Consider the following 14,347-nt stretch of genomic DNA (forward strand, 5'->3'; position numbering starts at 1 on the left):
CCCATCCTAGCACAAAAGGCCCACCAAAACCTAGAAACAAACTGGGAACCTCTGTCAGACACAATATTCTCCGGAATGCCATGCAAACGAACCACATGCTGAAAAAACAATGGAACCAAATCAGAGGAGGAATGCAATTTAGGCAAAGGTACCAAATGGACCATTTCAGAGAACCGGTCACAAACCACCCAGATAACAGACATCTTCTGGGTAACAGGAAGATCCAAAATAAAATCCATGGAAATATGCGTCCAGGGCCTCTCAGGGACCGGCAAAGGCAAAAGCAACCCACTAGCGCGGGAACAGCAAGGCGTGGCCCGGGCACAAGTCCCACAGGACTGCACAAAAGAACGCACATCCCGCGACAAGGAAGGCCACCAAAAGGACCTAGCAACCAAATCTCTGGTACCAAAAATCCCAGGATGACCAGCCAACACCGAACAATGAACCTCAGAAATTACCTTACTTGTCCATCTATCAGGAACAAACAGCTTCCCCACAGGACAGCGGTCAGGTTTATCAGCCTGAAATTCCTGAAGCAACCGCCGTAAATCAGGGGAGATGGCAGAAAGAATAACCCCTTCCTTAAGAATGCCAACCGGCTCAAGGACTCCAGGAGAATCAGGCAAAAAACTCCTAGAGAGGGCATCAGCCTTAACATTCTTAGATCCCGGAAGATACGAGACCACAAAATCAAAACGGGAGAAAAACAGGGACCATCGAGCCTGTCTAGGGTTCAGCCGCTTGGCCGACTCGAGGTAAATCAGATTCTTATGATCGGTCAAGACCACAACGCGGTGCTTGGCTCCCTCAAGCCAATGTCGCCACTCCTCAAATGCCCACTTCATGGCCAACAACTCCCGATTGCCGACATCATAATTGCGCTCCGCAGGCGAAAACTTTCTGGAAAAAAAGGCACACGGTTTCATCAAAGAACCATCAGAACTCCTCTGAGACAAAACGGCCCCTGCCCCAATCTCAGAAGCGTCAACCTCAACCTGAAAAGGAAGAGAAACATCTGGCTGACGCAACACAGGGGCAGAAGTAAATCGGCATTTAAGCTCCTGAAAGGCCTCAACACCTGCAGAGGACCAATTCGTCACATCAGCACCTTTCTTCGTCAAATCGGTCAGGGGCTTAACCACACTGGAATAGTTGGCAATGAAACGGCGATAAAAATTAGCAAAGCCCAAAAATTTCTGAAGACTTCACAGATGTGGGTTGAATCCAGTCATGAATGGCTTGGACCTTAACAGGATCCATTTCTATAGACGAGGGAGAAAAAATAAAAACCAAAAAAGAGACCTTCTGAACTCCAAATAGGCACTTAGACCCCTTCACAAATAGGGCATTATCACGAAGGATCTGGAATACCATCCTGACCTGCTTCACATGAGACTCCCAATCATCGGAAAAAATCAAAATATCATCCAAATACACAATCATGAATTTATCAAGATAATTGCGGAAAATATCATGCATGAAGGACTGAAATACAGAAGGAGCATTAGAGAGCCCGAAAGGCATCACAAGGTATTCAAAATGGCCTTCGGGCATATTAAATGCAGTTTTCCATTCGTCACCCTGTTTAATACGAACAAGATTGTATGCCCCTCGAAGGTCAATCTTAGTAAACCAACTAGCCCCCTTGATCCGAGCAAACAAATCAGAAAGCAAAGGTAAAGGGTATTGGAATTTGACCGTGATCTTATTAAGAAGGCGATAATCAATACAGGGTCTCAAGGAGCCATCCTTCTTGGCAACAAAAAAGAATCCCGCTCCCAATGGTGAGGAAGACGGACGAATATGCCCCTTCTCCAAAGACTCCTTAACATAACTCCGCATGGCGGCATGCTCTGGCACAGACAGATTGAAAAGTCGGACCTTAGGGAACTTACAGCCAGGAATCAAGTTAATAGCACAATCACAGTCCCTATGTGGAGGAAGGGAACTGGACTTGGGCTCATCAAATACATCCTGGAAATCCGACAAAAACTCAGGAACTTCAGAAGAGGGGGAAGAGGAAATTGACATCAAAGGAACGTCACTATGTACCCCTTGACAACCCCAACTAGTCACAGACATAGATTTCCAATCCAGCACCGGATTATGTCCCTGTAACCATGGAAAACCCAGTACAACAACATCATGCAAATTATGCAACACCAGAAAACGGCAATCTTCCTGATGTGCTGGAGCCATGCACATGGTCAGCTGAGTCCAATACTGAGGTATATCCTTGGCCAACGGTGTAGCATCAATGCCCCTCAAAGGAATAGGGCTCTGCAAAGGCTGCAAGGAAAAACCACAGCGCCTGGCGAATTCCAAGTCCATCAAGTTCAGGGCAGCGCCTGAATCCACAAATGCCATGACAGAAAAGGACGATAATGAGCAAATCAAGGTCACAGATAAGAGAAATTTAGGCTGTACAGTACTAATGGTAACAGACCTAGCGACCCTCTTAGTACGCTTAGGGCAATCAGAAATAACATGAGCAGAATCACCACAGTAAGGGTATGTGCACACGTCCGGATTTCTTGCAGAAATTTCCGAAGAAAACCGTAAATTTTCTGCAAGAAATCCGCATTTTTTTTTTTTGCGTTTTTTTTCCGTTTTTTTCGCGTTTTTTTGGCATTCTGCAAGCGTAATTAGCTTGCAGAATGCTAAAGTTTTCCAAGCGATCTGTAGCATCGCTTGGAAAACTGACTGACAGGTTGGTCACACTTGTCAAACATAGCGTTTGACAAGTGTGACCAACTTTTTACTATAGATGCTGCTTTTGCACCATCTATAGTAAAAGATAGAATGTTTAAAAATAATAAAAAAAATGCTTATACTCACCCGCAGACAGCTGATCTCCTCACCGGCGTCCGTTCCGTATAGATGGTGTGTGCGCGCAGGACCTTCCATGACGTCGCGGTCACGTGAGCGGTCACATGACCGCTCACGACCAATCACAAGACAGTGACGTCATCACAGGTCCTTCACCGCACACCAGCTACAGGAACCGAAGCAGCAGCATGCAGCTGAGAGGCGGGAAGACATCGAAGGTGAGTATAGGACTATTTTTTATTTTAATTCTTATTTTTTGACCAATTATATGGTGCCCAGTCTGTGGAGGAGAGTCTCCTCTCCTCCACCCTGGGTACCAACCGCACATAATCTGCTTACTTCCCGCATGGTGGGCACAGCCCCGTGCGGGAAGTAAGCAGATCAATGGACTCCTAGGTGTGCGGAATCCCCTGCAATTCCGCATTTTAATGAACATGTTGCTTTTTTTTCCGCGATGCGATTTTTTCACGGAAAAAAAGGCTACATTTGCACAAAAAATGCGGAATACACTGAAAATAATGGGAGGCATATGTTAGCGTTTTTTTCGCGTTATCACGTTTTTATAGCGAAAAAACGCGAAAAAACTGCGAAAAATACTGAACGTGTGCACATGGCCTTAAAACACAGCCTATTCTGGCGTCTGAATCCCTGCCGTTCTGCTCTAGTCAAAATCCTATCACATTGCATAGGCTCAGGACTCTGCTCAGAGGATACTGCCATATGGTGCACAACTTTACGCTCGCGCAGGCTCTGATCAATCTGAATGGCTAGAGACATAGATTCGCTCAAACCAGCAGGCGTGGGTAACCCCACCATAACATCTTTAAGGGCTTCAGAAAGACCCTTTCTGAAAATTGCTGCCAGAGCCTCCTCATTCCATTTAGTGAGCACAGACCATTTTCTAAATTTCTGGCAGTATACTTCTGCCGCTTCCTGACCCTGACACAGGGCCAACAAGGTCTTTTCTGCATGATCCACAGAATTAGGTTCGTCATACAATAATCCGAGCGCTTGAAAAAATGCGTCTACATTAAGCAATGCCGGATCCCCTGATTCAAGGGAGAATGCCCAGTCCTGAGGGTCACCACGCAGCAGAGAGATGACAATTTTAACCTGCTGAATGGAATCACCAGAGGAATAGGGTTTCAAGGCAAAAAACAATTTGCAGTTATTTTTAAAGTTCAAAAACTTGGATCTGTCCCCAAAAAACAAATCAGGGGTTGGAATTCTAGGCTCTAAAGCCGGAGTCTGGACAACATAATCTTGGATACTCTGTACTCTTGCAGCAAGTTGATCCACACGAGAAAACAAACCTTGAACATCCATGCCAGCGCCAAAATCCTGAACCACCCAGAGATTAAAAGGAAAAAAAAGACAAAACAGACTGCAGAAAAAAAAATGGCTCAGAACTTCCTTTTCCTTCATTTGAGATCCATTTAATTCATTTGCGGCCAGTTGTACTGTTATGAGCTGGTGGTTTAGGAGCAACATGGGACGTGCTCTGGAGGAGGTGGTGCCTGTACTGACCGCAGTTCCTGAGCTTAACACAACACTAGAAGTAGCCGTGGGATGTTCCTGTCACTCCCTAGACACCTCGTCACAGCCGGAGGACTAACTACCCCTAAAGATAGAAACAGGAAAGCTATCTTGCCTCAGAGAAAATCCCCAAAGGATAGGACAGCCCCCCACAAATATTGACTGTGAGTGGAGAGGGAAATGACATACGCAGAATGAAACCAGGATGTAGCAAAGGAGGCCAGTCTAGCTAGATAGATAGAACAGGACAGAATGCTGTGCGGTCTGTTGTGAATTAGACTTTTTTGGCTCCCTCTTGTGGTCACTAGTGATATGACTCTGGGATTGTCTTTTCTCAGTTTGGCACCCACCTGGGTCGTTAGTCCAGGGGTGTTGCTATATAAACTTCCTGGATTCTCAGTCCAGTGCCTGGCATCGTTGTAATCAGTCCTTTCTGTTTGCTCCTGTCTGCTGGTCCTGGTTCTTGCAAAATTAAGCTAAGTCCTGCTTCCTTGTTTTTTGGTTATTTGCATTGCTTTTGTTTTCTGTCCAGCTTGTACTAAATGTGATTTCTGATTTAGCTGGAAGCTCTAGGGGGCTGGTATTCTCCCCCCGGGCCGTTAGACGGTTCGGGGGTTCTTGAATATCCAGCGTGGAAATTTTGATAGGGTTTTTGCTGACCGTATAAGTCATCTTACTATATTCTGCTATTAGTCAGTGGGCCTCTCTTTGCTAAATACCTAGCTCATTCTTACGTTTGTCTTTTCTTCTTACCTCACCGTTACTATTTGTTGGGGGCTTGTATCCAACTTTTGGGGTCTTTTCTCTGGAGGCAAGAAAGGTCTATCTTTTCCCTTCTAGGGTTAGTTAGTTCTCCGGCTGGCGCGAGACGTCTAGAACCAACGTAGGCACGTTCCCTGGCTGCTGCTATTTGTGGTGCTAGGATTAGATATACGGTTAGCCCAGTTACCACTGCCCTATGAGCTGTTTTTTTGTGTTTGCAGACTTGGTATTTATTTCTGAGACCCTCTGCCATTGGGGTCATAACAGTATGCCAGGCCCACATTGAATGTTTAATGCATTGCAGAAGTGGGATAATAAGAAAGGAAATTCTGAGTTTTTTTTTTTTTTTTTTTCCTCTCTTTGTTCCTCCCCTTTACCTCTGAGTGGCTTGTGCTTGCTGCAGACATGAATGTCCAGACCTTGATTACAAGTGTGGACCAGCTTGCTGCTCGTGTGCAGGGCATACAAGATTTTGTTACCAGTAGTCCTATGTCTGAACCTAAAATACCTATTCCTGAACTGTTCTCTGGAGATCGATTTAAGTTTAGGAATTTCAGGAATAATTGTAAATTGTTTCTATCTCTGAGACCCCGTTCATCTGGAGACTCAGCTCAGCAAGTTAAAATTGTTATTTCTTTTTTTACGGGGCGACCCTCAGGATCGGGCTTTCTCGCTAGCGCCAGGAGATCCGGCATTGGCAAATATTGATGAATTTTTTCTGGCGCTCGGATTGCTTTACGAGGAACCCAATCTTGAAGTTCAGGCAGAAAAAGCCTTGCTGGCTATTTCTCAGGGCCAGGATGAAGCTGAAGTGTATTGCCAAAAATTTCGGAAATGGTCTGTGCTTACTCAGTGGAATGAGTGTGCTCTGGCCGCAAATTTCAGAAATGGCCTTTCTGAAGCCATTAAGAATGTGATGGTGGGTTTCTCCATTCCTACAAGTCTGAATGATTCCATGGCGCTGGCTATTCAAATTGACCGGCGTTTGCGGGAGCGCAAAGCCGCTAATCCTCTGGTGGTGTTGTCTGAACAAACACCTGATTTAATGCAATGTGATAGAATTCAGACTAGAAATGAACGGAAAAATCATAGACGTCAGAATGGGTTGTGTTTTTACTGTGGTGATTCTACACATGTTATATCAGCATGCTCTAAACGCCTAACAAGGGTTGTTAGTCCTGTCGCCATTGGTAATTTGCAACCTAAATTTATTTTGTCTGTGACTTTAATTTGCTCATTGTCTTCCTACCCTGTTATGGCGTTTGTGGATTCAGGTGCTGCCCTGAGTCTTATGGATCTGTCATTTGCCAAGCGCTGTGGTTTTGTTCTTGAACCGTTGGTAAATCCTATTCCTCTTAGAGGTATTGATGCTACGCCATTGGCGGAAAATAAACCGCAGTTTTGGACGCAGGTAACCATGTGCATGACTCCTGAACATCGGGAGGTGATTCGTTTTCTTGTTCTGCATAAGATGCATGATTTGGTCGTTTTGGGTCTGCCATGGTTACAGACCCATAATCCAGTCTTGGATTGGAAGGCAATGTCTGTGTCAAGTTGGGGCTGTCAGGGAATTCATGGTGATTCCCCGCCGGTGTCTATTGCTTCCTCTACTCCTTCGGAAGTTCCTGAGTATTTGTCTGATTATCAGGATGTATTCAGCGAGTCCAGGTCCAGTGCTCTGCCTCCTCATAGGGACTGTGACTGCGCCATAGATTTGATTCCAGGTAGTAAATTTCCTAAGGGAAGACTATTTAATATGTCTGTACCTGAGCATACCGCAATGCGTTCGTATATCAAGGAGTCTCTGGAGAAGGGGCATATCCGTCCATCCTCTTCCCCTCTTGGTGCGGGATTCTTTTTTGTGGCCAAGAAGGACGGATCTTTGAGACCTTGTATTGACTATCGGCTTCTGAATAAAATCACTGTTAAATTTCAGTATCCTTTGCCTCTGTTGTCGGACTTGTTTGCCCGGATTAAAGGTGCCAAGTGGTTCACCAAGATAGATCTTCGTGGTGCGTAAAACCTTGTGCGCATTAAGCAAGGAGATGAATGGAAGACTGCATTTAATACGCCCGAAGGTCATTTTGAGTACTTGGTGATGCCTTTTGGGCTCTCTAATGCTCCCTCAGTGTTTCAGTCCTTTATGCATGATATTTTCCGGAAGTATCTGGATAAATTTATGATTGTTTATCTGGATGATATTCTGGTTTTCTCTGATGATTGGGACTCACATGTAGAGCAGGTCAGGATGGTGTTTCAGGTTTTGCGTGAGAATGCTTTGTTTGTTAAGGGCTCAAAGTGTCTCTTTGGAGTACAGAAGGTTCCCTTTTTGGGTTTTATTTTTTCCCCTTCTGCAGTGGAGATGGACCCAGTCAAGGTCCGAGCTATTCATGATTGGACTCAACCCACGTCAGTTAAGAGTCTTCAGAAGTTCTTGGGTTTTGCTAACTTCTACCGTCGTTTTATCGCTAATTTTTCTAGCGTTGTTAAACCTTTGACGGATATGACCAAGAAAGGTTCTGATGTTGCTAACTGGGCTCCTGCAGCCGTGGAAGCTTTCCAAGAGTTGAAGCGCCGGTTTACTTCGGCGCCTGTTTTGTGCCAGCCTGATGTCTCACTTCCCTTTCAGGTGGAAGTGGATGCTTCTGAGATTGGGGCAGGGGCCGTTTTGTCACAGAGAGGCCCTGGTTGCTCGGTAATGAGACCATGTGCTTTCTTCTCTAGGAAGTTTTCGCCTGCTGAGCGGAATTATGATGTTGGCAATCGGGAGTTGCTGGCCATGAAGTGGGCATTTGAGGGGTGGCGTCATTGGCTCGAGGGTGCTAAGCATCGTGTGGTGGTCTTGACTGATCACAAGAATCTGATGTATCTCGAGTCTGCTAAACGCCTGAATCCTAGACAGGCCCGTTGGTCATTGTTTTTCTCCCGTTTTGACTTTGTGGTCTTGTATTTACCAGGTTCAAAGAATGTGAAGGCTGATGCTCTTTCAAGGAGCTTTGTGCCTGACTCTCCTGGAGTCGCAGAACCAGTTGGTATTCTTAAAGAGGGAGTAATCTTGTCGGCCATTTCTCCGGATTTGCGACGTGTGTTGCAGAGATTTCAGGCTGGTAGACCTGACTCTTGTCCACCTGACAGACTGTTTGTTCCTGATAAGTGGACCAGCAGAGTCATTTCCGAGGTTCATTCCTCGGTGTTGGCAGGGCATCCGGGAATTTTTGGCACCAGAGATCTGGTGGCTAGGTCCTTTTGGTGGCCTTCCTTGTCACGGGATGTGCGGTCATTTGTGCAGTCCTGTGGGACTTGTGCTCGGGCTAAGCCTTGCTGTTCTCGTGCCAGCGGCTTGCTCTTGCCCTTGCCTGTCCCGAAGAGGCCTTGGACACACATTTCCATGGATTTCATTTCAGATCTTCCGGTGTCTCAAGGAATGTCTGTCATCTGGGTGGTATGTGATCGCTTTTCCAAGATGGTCCATTTGGTATCTTTGCCTAAACTGCCTTCCTCTTCCGATCTGGTTCCCTTGTTCTTTCAGAATGTGGTTCGTTTGCACGGCATTCCTGAGAATATCGTGTCTGACAGAGGATCCCAGTTTGTTTCCAGGTTCTGGCGATCCTTTTGTGCTAAGATGGGCATTGATTTGTCGTTTTCGTCTGCCTTTCATCCTTAAACTAATGGACAAACGGAGCGAACTAATCAGACTCTGGAGGCTTATTTGAGGTGTTTTGTTTCTGCAGATCAGGATGATTGGGTGACCTTCTTGCCGTTGGCTGAGTTTGCCCTTAATAATCGGGCTAGTTCCGCCACCTTGGTTTCACCTTTTTTTTGCAACTCTGGTTTCCATCCTCGTTTTTCCTCGGGACATGTGGAGTCTTCTGACTGTCCTGGGGTAGATTCCGTGGTGGATAGGTTGCAGCAGATCTGGAATCATGTGGTGGACAACTTAAAGTTGTCACAGGAGAAGGCTCAGCGTTTTGCCAACCGCCGCCGCGGTGTGGGTCCCCGACTTTGTGTTGGGGATTTGGTATGGCTGTCTTCTCGATTTGTTCCTATGAAGGTCTCCTCTCCTAAATTTAAGCCTCGCTTCATCGGTCCTTACAAGATATTGGAAATCCTTAATCCTGTGTCCTTTCGCTTGGATCTTCCGGTGTCGTTTGCCATTCACAACGTGTTCCATAGGTCTTTGTTGCGGCGGTACGTTGTACCTGTGGTTCCTTCTGTTGAGCCTCCTGCTCCGGTGTTGGTTGAGGGCGAGTTGGAGTACGTGGTGGAGAAGATCTTGGATTCTCGTCTCTCCAGGCGGAGGCTTCAGTATCTGGTCAAGTGGAAGGGCTATGGTCAGGAGGATAATTCCTGGGTGGTTGCCTCTGATGTGCATGCGGCCGATTTAGTTCGTGCCTTTCACGCTGCTCATCCTGATCGCCCTGGTGGTCTTGGTGAGGGTTCGGTGACCCCTCCTTAAAGGGGGGGTACTGTTGTGAATTAGACTTTTTTGGCTCCCTCTTGTGGTCACTAGTGATATGACTCTGGGATTGTCTTTTCTCAGTTTGGCACCCACCTGGGTCGTTAGTCCAGGGGTGTTGCTATATAAACTTCCTGGATTCTCAGTCCAGTGCCTGGCATCGTTGTAATCAGTCCTTTCTGTTTGCTCCTGTCTGCTGGTCCTGGTTCTTGCAAAATTAAGCTAAGTCCTGCTTCCTTGTTTTTTGGTTATTTGCATTGCTTTTGTTTTCTGTCCAGCTTGTACTAAATGTGATTTCTGATTTAGCTGGAAGCTCTAGGGGGCTGGTATTCTCCCCCCGGGCCGTTAGACGGTTCGGGGGTTCTTGAATATCCAGCGTGGAAATTTTGATAGGGTTTTTGCTGACCGTATAAGTCATCTTACTATATTCTGCTATTAGTCAGTGGGCCTCTCTTTGCTAAATACCTAGCTCATTCTTACGTTTGTCTTTTCTTCTTACCTCACCGTTACTATTTGTTGGGGGCTTGTATCCAACTTTTGGGGTCTTTTCTCTGGAGGCAAGAAAGGTCTATCTTTTCCCTTCTAGGGTTAGTTAGTTCTCCGGCTGGCGCGAGACGTCTAGAACCAACGTAGGCACGTTCCCCGGCTGCTGCTATTTGTGGTGCTAGGATTAGATATACGGTTAGCCCAGTTACCACTGCCATATGAGCTGGTTTTTGTGTTTGCAGACTTGGTATTTATTTCTGAGACCCTCTGCCATTGGGGTCATAACAGCGGTCAGTATTAAAAACTAGAAAAATCCACCACAGAGTTTACAAAAATCTCCACACCTGACTAAAGGTGTGGAGGGTAAATCTGCTTCCCAGAGCTTCCAGCTTAACTGAATAAATCCATACTGACAAGCTGGACTAGAAAAAACATAGAAAGTGCAGAAAGATTAAGTCCACAACAAGTGGACTGCAAAAGAAGAAAGCAAGGACTTATCTTTGCTGAACTGGTCAGAATATCAGGGAAATCCAAGCAGAGATGTGAATCCAACCAGGAACCATTGATCACTGGCACAGGCTGAAGGATAGAACCAGGCTAAATAGCCGAGCCAGAAAGACAATCAGTGGAAGCAGCTGCTGACTACTAAATCCAAGGAGCAGCAGTACCACTTAAAACCACCGGAGGGAGCCCAAGAGCAGAACTCACAAAATTGCCACTTACAACCACCGGAGGGAGCCCAAGAGCGGAATTCACAACACACAGGGCCCTGAAAGTCACTTCAAACTTGATGTGGTCTGTAAAATAATAATTGGTTTTGTAAATTTTGTTGGAAAAATGAGAAACTACTGATCAACTTTTAACCTTTGCAATCTCCTAACAAAAAAATTGTTACAAAAACAATGCCGATGTGAAGTAGACATGTGTAAAATGTTATTTATTCTCTACTTTGTGTGGTATAACTACAAGTTAGTCCTCGGGTTACAACGGTCTCGAGTTACATCTTTTCGTGGTTACAACGCTTTATACGAGGCCTCGTTCCGACTTACACGACGTTTGCGTCGTAAGTCGAACTACATGCAACTACGTGCAGTGGCAGAATAATAGAGTCCAGTACTGTACACTGTACCTGGTTACACGAGGAAAACGAGTCTCCTGCACGCCATAACCCCCTAATTATGTAGGGTACTGTGTTAGGATAGGTGTTTGGATAGGCTAAGTGTTTGCAGTACTGTACTGTTATTATGGTACAGTGCTGTATGAATGTATGGTCCGACTTACATCGAAATTCGGTTTACGACGCCGTGTAAGAACGGATCAACGTCGTAAGTCGAGGACTACCTGTATCTGGTTTAAGGGCAACAGAATTCAAAGTTTGAAAATTGCAAAATTTTCAAATTTTGTGAGCAAATTTTCGATATTTTCGTAAATAGATGGAACTCATATCAACCTAACTTTACCACTAATATAAAGTCCATTGTGTCACAAATAAACAGTCAGAATCACTTGGATACCTTGAAGCGTTCCAGAGTTATTACCACTTAAAGGGACAGTGGTCAGAATTGAAAAAAATTGGACTGGTCAGGAAGGTGAAAACAGACTTGTTGGTTAAACATTTCATCATACCATCTAATACATTTCCGCATAAGTCATATTCCTCCAGCTAAGCCAAATATGTAATAATGCATCCGTGTCAGCCGCGCTAACGCATGTTATCAATGCATAACATGACAAACTCACTCAAGAGAGAGAGATAAGGAAAAGCAGATATGTTCTCTGAAATAAATACTTGAAACCAAAGTGCTCGCTGGTATTATACGCCGTATCATCTGGAAATAAAGAAAACACAATTATATACCCGCTGAATGCCCGACTGCCAATCACCGCACCACTTAACAGCGCCAAGATCGTTTGTTGTACAAAACAAGGCATCGGCTGCTAAATGCCGCTCGTCTTTTTATAAAGTACACGATTAACTTTCTATAAAACAATGAGTGAAAACGTCTTCTCCATCTTAAGACGAGAAAAAAAAAAGCAGCAAAACAACAAAAGAACACAATGCGGCTATTGTTTTAGGACATGTTGTCGGCTTTCTTTTCACGAGCCTTTATTAAGCTAAAATTAGAAGGCGTCTTCTCTTTTGATCGTCTCTTCTAAAGGAACAAAGGAGCTGCAGAAAAAGGTGTAAAAAAAATACCCTGCAATCATAATCGCTCTACGCTTCCCCAAAAGGTCACAGGCTAAAATATTAATGATCGTAAAATACTTACAAGAGGTTGTTCCAAACATCTTGGAGAGCCGACCTCAGATCTGTGGATGTCGCTCGTGCAGATGCTTCTATCTCTGAGGCCCCCTTCACATGTCCTGGTTATTCCTCTACTGGAAAAACCAGTCCGCATGACATCTGTGATCCGTGTGACAGTGTGCCACGTATGAAATGAAATTCAGCATAAAACACTTAAATTTCTATGTATTAAAGATGTTCAAAGATAAAAATATCTTTGCATGCTTATTTTTCTGTACTTTTTATTTTATAAATTAAAAAAATGGTATGGGGTCCCCATTAATTTTCCTAACCAGCTGAGGGCTGACGTTAATATTCTGGGAAGGGGCCAATAGCCATAAAAGGTTCCCAGGGTATTAATATCATCTCACAGTTCTTTACTTAGCCTTTACTGGTTATTATAGAACCCCCACCCCCCCCTGATTGGCAACAATCTTCCAATCAATGGTGGGGGCATGGTTAAACACTAGCTGGACTTGACAAATATTCCTCTTGTGATAATCTGGTTTGCTGATAAAACACCGATTGTATTGAAACTATGGTAAGCAGCTGAACAAGTGACATCACTGGAATCGGGTTCTCTGCCCCTATATTATGCTGGTCTCTGGTCAAACCTGTTCACAGATTCTATTGGTGTAAGAATTCTTAGTTTGCAGCATTTTCTCCACACCCGACTAAAACTTATGCACAGTACGTTACATCCCAAAACTAGATAGTGTTGAGCAAAACAATTTGCGCTGCCAGGGTCAGACCCGGGCTCTCTTCACTTATGTGGCTTAAATCCTGGGCACCTCTGGTGTTTATCAAGCCATGCGACGTCATGCCATTGTGCGAGGCTCATAAATAAATCATTTTAGTTCTACAGCGCCAACATATTCCGCAGCACTTTACAATTGAGAGGGTACGAACAAGTCCCTGCACAGTGGGTGGTCGGGGGCATCACTATGTAAGGGAAGACTTGAAAGGGAGAGCAGCACTAAATCAGTAATCTGACCCCATCATCCATGATCCTCAGGTTCAAGGTGGGCTGCAGAGGTTGGACCTCCAAGGAATACAAAAAACTTCTATAAAAATATTTAATGAGCCGACGCGTTTCTACACACATCACATCAGATCAGAAATAAGAGACTAGATTTCATACAGTCATACCATAGACAGTGCCACCTTTGTACACAGGCTGTATATGGTATTACAGTTTTGCCTTATTCAAGTGAATACAAAAACAAATAGCAGGCATGGACAAAGATGGTGCAAGGTTTTTTGCGGGAAAAAAAATGCCAAGAGTCACACCACCTTCCCCTGGAGCATAATGTTTACCCATAGAGCCTCCCTCTAATAGTCTATGACTCTACAATGCAGAGTAGCCAATTACTCGTTGTATAGGAGCCGGACCGGCCATCATAGCCCTGATCAATTATGGGGTCACTTAAAAATGCAGTTTTTTTTTTTTTTTTTTACATTGGACCGAGTGTAATCTATCTACACGATATCATATCTCAACACTCAGCAGTTAACAAATGGCTATAACTTTACATAAAAGGTAGATATATTTTATCCTGTAATGACCCTGTGCTACAGGCTAAATGATACTACAGAGCTGCATTCATAAATCTGATGGCTTCCACTTAAAACTAATCATTAAGCTTCTTGTTAGCACAGAATAGTGAGTTCAGCTCTGGAGTATAATACAGGATATAACTCAGGATCAGTAATGTATGTACACAGTGACTGCACCAGCAGAATAGTGAGTGCAGCTCTGGGGTATAATACAGGATGTAACTCAGGATCAGTAATGTATGTACACAGTGACTGCACCAGCAGAATAGTGAGTGCAGCTCTGGAGGATAATACAGGTTGTAACTCGGGATCATTACAGGATAGTGTATGTACACAGTGACTGCACCAGCAGAATAGTGAGTGCAGCTCTGGAGTATAATACAGGAGGTAACTCAGGATCAGTAATGTATGTACACAGTGACTGCACCAGCAGA

The 14,347-nt window shown here is 44.7% G+C and overlaps 1 long non-coding RNA gene across 1 annotated transcript in view; it reads right to left on the bottom strand.

The window, feature by feature from the left end:
- Positions 1–13,649: 13,649 nt before the first annotated feature.
- Positions 13,650–14,347, bottom strand: part of LOC143807260 (uncharacterized) — a 561,821-nt gene continuing 561,123 nt past the window's right edge. The window contains exon 2 of the long non-coding RNA XR_013221686.1: positions 13,650–14,054. This is a non-coding gene — a long non-coding RNA (uncharacterized LOC143807260). The remainder of the gene's footprint in view (positions 14,055–14,347) is intronic.

The sequence above is a fragment of the Ranitomeya variabilis genome, chromosome 2 (assembly GCF_051348905.1).
Source record: "Ranitomeya variabilis isolate aRanVar5 chromosome 2, aRanVar5.hap1, whole genome shotgun sequence".
NCBI lineage: Eukaryota > Metazoa > Chordata > Amphibia > Anura > Dendrobatidae > Ranitomeya > Ranitomeya variabilis.